The sequence below is a fragment of the Rhododendron vialii genome, chromosome 11a, assembly GCF_030253575.1.
Source record: "Rhododendron vialii isolate Sample 1 chromosome 11a, ASM3025357v1".
Taxonomy (NCBI): Eukaryota; Viridiplantae; Streptophyta; class Magnoliopsida; order Ericales; family Ericaceae; genus Rhododendron; species Rhododendron vialii.
The window spans coordinates 4,841,078-4,849,981 of record NC_080567.1 but is presented as its reverse complement, the minus strand read 5'-3'; positions in this window follow the sequence as shown (position 1 = coordinate 4,849,981).

Sequence of the window (8,904 nt, the reverse complement as noted above, 5' to 3'; positions counted from 1 at the left end):
TTCGATTGGGGAGGTGCTGCACTATGCACCCTGTACTGCTTTCTGGGGGCCACTTCTCGCAGTATTGGTGATACCGTTGGAGGATATTGGAGACTAGTTGAGGTACAATTTCAATCAATTAAAATTGTGCCTTTATTGCGCATGAATTGATTTGAATTTTGAAATAATCGAAACGACTGCAACTTTGGACTTAGAAAGTGCTGGGGATGTTTTCACCTGAGAACACCTGTAAAGATCCAAATTTGTTTCCTTGAGGCTTAGTTTGGAATAAAGAGTATAGAATAACAAAAGAATGGAGGGGCGAGGTGATGACATTCCGACACTGGTAAGATAATTTGATGGGTGTCTCGGTATGTGCTACGTCCTGCATCTCTCAAATAATGTTTAAACATTATTTGATTTGATTATTGATGTGAAACCTCGAACGCAGGTTCATTGGAAATGTTGGGATAAGCTAGAAGCGGAGTGTCTGGTGCGGAGTCGAGAGGTGACGAAGAGTAGGGTGCTACTGGAGTGCCCCTTGGGCTGGCAATGGTACCTGGGAGATCGCGTGACTCTTCAATCACTTGGTCTCTCGGCATTCATAGTACTGGAGCCACTCCCTCCCAGAGTGCAGTGGACTGATACCTACTCGCGCGCGGAGCTTGAGCAATTCACAATGCCTAATACCAATTTGGAGGGGTTTTTTAGGCCAACAATAGATTACGACACTTACAAGGAAAAGGTGTTTGGCCATGAGCCTAGGCGTGGAGCAAGAGCTCCAAAGATGCGTAGTTGAAATTGAGGCTGGGAGAGCAACTTCTTGAGCTGGGGTTGGAGAAGAGCGAGGCCATGGTGACTGCCCTCAAAGAGGTAGAGGTCGAGGTCGGGGGAGAGGTGGTGCGGAGGCTACAACAAGGAGCGAGGAGGCTACAGAGGCAGCGGGGATACAAGATTTGAAATGGGAGATAAGTGTCCAAGATTGGACAAGCGCTTGGGCGATTGTGGATATCCCGCGCTTGCCTCGCCAGGATATGAATCTTCCAGATCCGGTAAAATAATTGATTTAATGGTATGCAATTCGACTTTTTGATGTTTCGAAACATGCTTCCTAATTTGCACGCAATTTTTCAAATATCGCGGGAATGGGCTGAGTCTGCCATTATGGGAATGTTGGGAATGCGCAAGCTTTTGCGCGATTGTGCCAGATGGAAAACATTACAGACCCGTCCTGCCCCTGAGCCAGCTGCTACTCCAGTTACGGAGCCACCACAGGTATGACATAAATGAATGTTTTGTTCATGTATATCTCATTTGAAAATGTATATATTTTGACATGTATTCATTATATGTAAATGCAGGTGCATGCGGAGACCCATCGCACAACTCAGACACAATCCCAGGCAACCGTTGGATCTCCAGCCCCTAGAGTGACCCAGGCGGAGAGTCGCCGGTTTGAGTTACGTCCATGACCGGTGATCCAAAGACAGCCTGAGCCCGAAGAGCCGGAGGAGTCGGGTGAGACGGAGGGATCAGAAGAGTCACCGGGGGCTTCTGATTCAGATACGGACTCTGGTTTGCCTGATTCTCCTGATGGTGACAGCGATGATGACAATGACGATGATGATGAGAGTTATGAGGAAGAGGATCCACCACAGAAGAAATCACGACGCGTCTGAGCTGCTTTTACTTTGTTAGTTTTCATGTGAGCCTGCGTGCTGCGAGTACTTGTAGGTTCCAGGCCCACGTGCCTTGATTTTTGCTTGGGTCTGCGTGCCCCTGTAGGTAGCTCTCGGACAAGGATACCCTTCTTTTGATCATTGTATATATTACTTTTGTTAATGAAAATTGCATTTCATTCTTTTAAACTCTTGCAAAGCTTTAAGAATGTATCGGATACTATCATCGACTAGCTTGAAAATGTTTAAAAGGGCACGTGAATTATACCAATGCTCATAAGACGAATGACAACCCTCATGAATTTACAAGATGCAGACAGTGTGGCTAAATAAATGAAAATGCCCCAAACGAGGAATTTATAGCATTTGAGCGAGAAAAACGACAAATTCAGTCCTTCGAGAGGCAAAAATTATTATCGAGCCCTCTTATTCAAAACCAACTACACCATATAGTCACTATAACCCATTACGACTTGTGGGATTCGACCAAATTACCAAAATTCCCCCGGAACGAAATTTGACATATCCCGGTGAGCGAAAATTTCAAGAAATGAGAAGATTTAGGACAAAAACTTGAATTTGAATGGAAACTGTGCATGGAAACTACTGTATCCCTCTTTACATAGACTGGGATTGGCCTTGATCATTGGAATCATGTGAATACCAAATTTCAGCAACATTCATTGCCCAAAACAGTCTGTCAAAATTTGGCAGCACTCCCGAGCGCTCGGGAGTGCACTCCTGAGCGCTTAGATCCTCACTCCTGAGCGCTCAAGTCTGCTGCTGTCTGCAGACCTGAACTAACTTCCAAGAGAAATTTTGGCTTCTTGTACATTGTTTTCATTTGTATGTAATATATTTAGACATATACCAGCTTTGGCTTCATCTACTCCTCATAATGTAATATCCTTTAAGATAAATCCCATGCATTCTTTATACTTCCTTTAACCTTGCATATACGATACAAACTAGGTATGTTGCACGTGGTTCTATAAAACCATGCAAGGTCTCTTACAGAGACTGCCCTTTAACAAACTGCTTACATTTCTTTGCTCATACTTCATTATTACTTCCTTTCAATGTCCATTCTTCATGGCTATGCTCAACCAAGTTTTGCTCCGTCCATGGCTGGACAACCTCGAAGGCATTGATTGGTTGAACTTCCGAGGGCATCACCTCCATGCGCTGAAATATATCCGAGATATCTGCATTCAGCCCAACCTTCTGCATGCGTACTTCGGGAGTCACGATTCAGATGAACCAATCGTCCCGATGGTCCGGGAGAGCATGAAAAAGCTTCTCTAGACCAAATTGGGAGTGAGCAGCGGTGCTACTGATTTCCTCATCCAGGGTGGTATAGTCAACATCTTACGCTTGTTTGAAATGTTCAACCCACCTATAGACTTGACAGACTTCAAATACTAAGGCCATCGCATGACGGCTTGCTGCATTTGCCTTTTGGCGGCCTTCCTGTTGGTACCTTTTGTCTGCGAGCCGAGCTCCTTGCTGGTGGGGATCGTGGCTCAAATTGAGGCACGTAGGGATGTGGCGCCGCTAGTACTTGCCGAAACTCTGTTGGGACCGAACACAAACTTTCAGGGGCAGCCCATTTTTACTTCAGGCAAGGACCTCACTCAGCTCTCCTTTTTCTATTTCTCACATTTATTTTACCTTGACGCTCGGTTAGGTTTTATCTGGCTTCTCACTTGTTTTCTCTCTTTTCGCTCTAACAGATGTGGCTCTGCGACCAGCTAAACTTGATGACACCTCCTCCTAAGAATTGGTTGTATCGACCTAGTGAGTGGAACTGTCCTCTTGGTGTAACCGAAGATTGGGATGACTTCCTCGCGTCGGTTGGTGAGGAGGATATTTCCTGGTACTGTCCTTGGTTGAAGATGCCAGCCATGACTGTGTGCAACATGGGTTCCCAACAAGTGTATCTGGCTGGACTAACGAACTTCACGTTTTACTTGTCATTCCTTATTCTTCGCCAACTTGGAGTTAGCCAATGCATGCCACCTCCGAGATCTGAAGTGCTTCGTCTCCCTCCGTTCACTGTTTCAGGTCTTCGAAGCTATATCCAGACATGGATAAACCACCAGACTACACCTAGCGATCCAAATTTTGAAACCACCCTAACTGAAAGATACAGAAAGTGGTTACGGAGGGATGAGAAAGCACGAATGGGTTGACTGCTTACTTTGCCGCTTTTGGAAATAAAAAGTATTTTGTATTTTCTTTTTCTTTCGTGCTCAGCATGTAACAAAGAAATGTTCAAAATAAAATTGACTGATAAGGGTTTCCCCCTTTCGGTTCATTAATAAAAGCGCCTTTCTTTCGATTATTTGACTTGATGATTGCTGATTTATGACTGAACCTCAGAGTGAGGCTGCCTACGTATCTCTTATAGAAAAGAATCAGGCCAATATGTAGTTCGGGCTAGGGTTCGATCGACTGTTGACGCTCTCCTTTTGCGCTCTAAATTTTGCCTAGAACCGCCCTTTCGGGTTTTCGGCCTAGCGAGCTCTTTTTGACTTTTCGCCTTAACTTTTGCCTATGCCGCCCTTTCGGGTTTTCAACCTAGTAGGCTTTTTGCTCTAATTTTTGCCTGGCGCCGCCCGCCCTTGCGGTTTTCAACCCAGCGAGCTCTCTCAAGGGTAATAGTGTTTGAGCTGATCTGTAACGCCCCCAAATTCTGGGTACGTTAATAAGACTTTATATTACAATAACAAGTGAGTCTGGCATTATTACATCACAAAGTCTTACGAGAGTACTTTAAAACAAACAAGGAGGGAACTAGGGTTCCTAACTACTGCTCTGCTTCTTCCTCCATCCGGGCTAGCTCTTCGGCTCTGAAGGCCTCCAAGGTGTAGAGTTCACCAAATTCATCTATGAGGTCTGACATACTATACCGGCGTCGCCACCAATATAATAGGTCAGGGTCACCAAAAAGGCAACACCGTGAGCTACAACGCTCAATAGAATAATCCAAACCCTCTAACCCTTAACTTATGAACAAGAGATCATAATAACAACGATTCTACATAAATCATGTGTAATGACAACAGTTAATCAAATCAACATTCCTTATTCAAACTAACGTTAGTGTTGACTTTTCTGACTCATCGTGGACCGTGTCGTTGTTTCCACTTTTTTCTTTTTTTCCAAAACTTCTTTTTAACTCACCCAACCTCGGTTCCGCCGCGCCGGATTCCCGAGTATCCTCACAATGGTTCTGCCGCGCCAGGTTCCCATTGGCACACATTTGCATTGGCTCCTCTCCATGGATAACCAAGCCACACACCCAACCTCGGTTCCGCCGCGCCGGTCTCCCGAGTATCCTCACAATGGTTCCGCCACGCCGGGTTCCCATTGGCACGCTCACACACATCTCACATAATGCCCTCGAAATGGTCATTATGTAGTTTCAAAAATATTTTCTTCCTCGGAAAACACATTTTCTTCCTCGTTAACCTCACCCTAAGCGTCATGTCTCTAACTTTCTTGGTTTAGGTGTCTCGTTTTCATGCATAGACTTCCGCGGTAGGACTTTCCACATAAACAAGCATTCATCAAAATTCAAAACTATTCTAACAAGATCATCCAACTCCAAACTACTTAGCATGCTTAAATCACCATGAGCGAACTTAAATCATGCATTTCCAACATTTTAAGATAACCTTATCTACTTTAGAAAAAATGATCAAAGTTTACTTCTTAATGACGTTCTATTCTCCAACATACGATCTTATACAATACATAGAGTTGGTGGACTAGGATTCCTACCTTACTTCTTGGCGGTGGTCGGCTACGGTGAATTGGTCGTCGGTTTTGTGATTCGGCGGCGTAACGACTCCGGTTTGCTTCGAAAGGAAGAGAGATGAACTTTTCTCTTCCTAGAAACAACTTACCAACTAAGCTAAGCTACTTAAGAGATCTTGTGGTGATTTTGGAAGTGGTTTGGTGGTTGCTCTCAAGAACTTCAAGAAATTCAAGAAAACTAGAACTTTTTGAACCAAGAACACTTAGAATTTCTAGAGAGAAGTGAGAGCAAGAAGTGAAGGTGTGAGTTCAAGCTTGAAGTGAGCTTGCTATTTATAGGCAAGGCTCACCCTCTCCCTCTCAAGGCCGGCCCCATCTCTCTCTCTCTATATCTCATTTTTTTATTCCAAAAATCAAGCTTTCATGGAAGATCAAAGTCTAGTTTCTAGGCTTGTATGGCTAGGTTTAGTGCTTTGGATTTGATCTTGGAAGATTTGTGGAAGAAAAGGAGGGTTTGTACATAGTTTAAAATTGAAAGGTGTACAAAATAGGACAATGGGGGTTAGATTTTGCTTGGAAGAGAATACAACCATGGATTTGAAAAGATGTAAGAAGATCATGGTGATCAAGTCAAGGTACAATCCCATCTCTCCTCTTTCTCTTCCTCTCTCTCTCTCTCTCTCTCTCTCTCTCTGCCCTCTCTCTCCTCTCTCTCTCTCGGCCTCCTCTCTCTCTCCCTAGCACTAGTATATACACACACATATATATTACAATGTACAAGAAAACATAAAATAATAGGTACTTTTGGTACTTGAGTCAAGGAAACTTAAAAGCCAAGGTTTTCCTATTAAACTAATTAATTAGCACATGTGTACTAAGTCATTTCTTTAGTCATCCAAGTACATATATTATATATACATAGGTACTTATGTAATCTAGGGAGATCATCTTCCTATTAAATTAATCCAATTGGGTACAAAACCCCAATATAAAAATAATATCAAGGTACCTAGGAAATCTTAGGCTTTTAAATCCAATAAGTACATACATAATATAATATATGTAACGCCCCGAATTTTGGGTACGTTAATGAGGCATTTATTACATAATAAAGAGAGTCTGGCTCATTATTACATCATAAATACATCATAAGTTAAGGGTACATTTACTCAACAAGGAAGGAAACTAGGGTTCCTAATACTACTCTGCCTGCTCTTCCATCCTAGCAAGCTCCTCTGCTCCAAAAGCTTCCACGGTGAACTGTTCGTCTTGAACATCTACAAGGTCTGACACATTATACCAGCGTCGCCACCGATATAATATGTCAGGGTCACCAAAGGTAACACCATGAGCTACAAAAGCTCAGCAGAACAATCCTATACCCGCTAACCCATAACTTACAAACAACAGGTTATACAATCATCGATTTCCATATGATACATGTATACACAGCTAACAACGACACAATATCAATAACACATCCGCAATCGCTATATAACTATCGTTGGTGTCCAAGATTCTCCGAGTTTCTCCTACGCAACTCATCGTAGACCGTGTCTCCATTTTCATAAACAAATCAACATTTCCCAAAATTTGTTTGTTTAACACACCCAACCTCGGTTCCGCCGCGCCGGGTTCCCGAGTATCCTCACAATGGTTCCGCTATGCCGGGTTCCCATTGGCACACAATTGCATTGGCTCCGTACCGCGGATAACCAAGCCACACACCCAACCTCGGTTCCGCCGCACCGGTCTCCCGAGTATCCTCACAATGGTTCCGCCGCGCCGGTCTCCCATTGGAACACACACAACCTCACAATGGTTCCGCTTTTCCCGGATTCCCATTGGAACACACACACACATTCCCACAATGGGCAAGTCTGGCCACATTGGGGTTTCAAAACTTTTTCTCCTTTTCAAAACACACCTTGTCATTAACACACCCTAGGCGTCATGTTTCTACTTTCTTGATTTCCATGTCTCGTTCTCATGCATAGACTCCGCGGTAAGACTAAAGTAAGCATGAAACATTCTAACAAGATCATCCAATTCTATAATATACCACAAGTAACACAAGCAATTCATATATGCAACTCAAACTCCTTGAAATATCATAATACGAATACTTCGATCCAAATAATAAAGTTTTAAGTTATCGAAAACCGTTCGTTCTTAGTAATTCAAAACAACAATGTTATACTTGAGTAAGTAAGTAAATGAGAAGTAAGTAAGGATTTCCTTACCGTTCTTCTAGGCGGTAGTAACGGGTTACGGACGGTAATCGGCGGTCGGACGAAGTAACTTCCTACGGTATGCCTTCGGAAGCTTCGAAAGAGAATGGTTTCTCTCGAAACTTCTTCTTGACTAACACTACTCTACTTTATGGATCGAAGGGTGGTCGGGTGGTGGTTTAGTGGCGGCTTTGGATGAGTTTCTTGAAGAACTCAAGAAGAACTCAAGAACAAGAAGAACAAAAGAAAGAACAAAGAAATTCTAGAGAGAGAAGTTGAAGAATGGAAAGGTGTGAGTTGAATGGCAAGGGAATGGCTCTATTTATAGCCAAAACTTGAGCTCCCTCTCTCTCTCTAAGCCCCCCCCCCCCCCCCCCCCTTCTCTCTCTCCATACTTCAAATTTTGACACTTGTCAAGCAATCTTGGAAGATCAAGACCTAACCCTAGGTTTGCATGGCTAGGATTTGTACCAAGGATTGGATTATGGAAGATTTGATGGAGGGAAAGATATATTGTACAAGATTTGGTGTTAAACAATAATAGAAGTATAATGGAGAGTTAGGTTTGGCTAGGAAGAAGATTCACCCATGGATTTGAAAGGATGAAGAAGATCAAGGGAGGTACAACCAAATCTTCCTCCTTTCTTCAACCTCTCTCTCTCTCTTTCTCTCTCTCTCTCTCTCTCTCTCTCTCTCTCTCTCTCTCTCTCTCTCCTAGTACACTATATATATATATATAAACAAGAAAGAATAAGTAAAAAGTACCAAGGTACTAGATTTACAAAATCAAATATCCCCTTAAAATAATCTAATTCGGCACATGCCCCATTAAACAAATAAATAGAGTACTTTTAGGAAATCTAGGGCCTATATATAATATTGTATATGAACACATGCCTATATATACATAGGTACAAAAAAAATCAATTAAATATGAGGCCTAAGATTTTCCCATAAAAAATAATATAGGTACTAGTACTAATCTATTGACTAGGGTACTAAAAATCTAGGGTTTAGATTTACCCACATATTCTAATGCTTAAAAGTACATGGAAAATCAACCCTTGAATATAAAATAGGATCCCTGTACTTAGTAGGAAGATTTGGGCTATTACCCAATGGATAATAATTTCCCTTGTGGTTAATAACCAAAGGATAAAGGAAGTACAAGTACTTTTTATCTTTAAAATAAGATTTTGAAAAGACTACATGTACTTTTAGTCAAATATTATAATGAAAAGCTTATTGTCCAA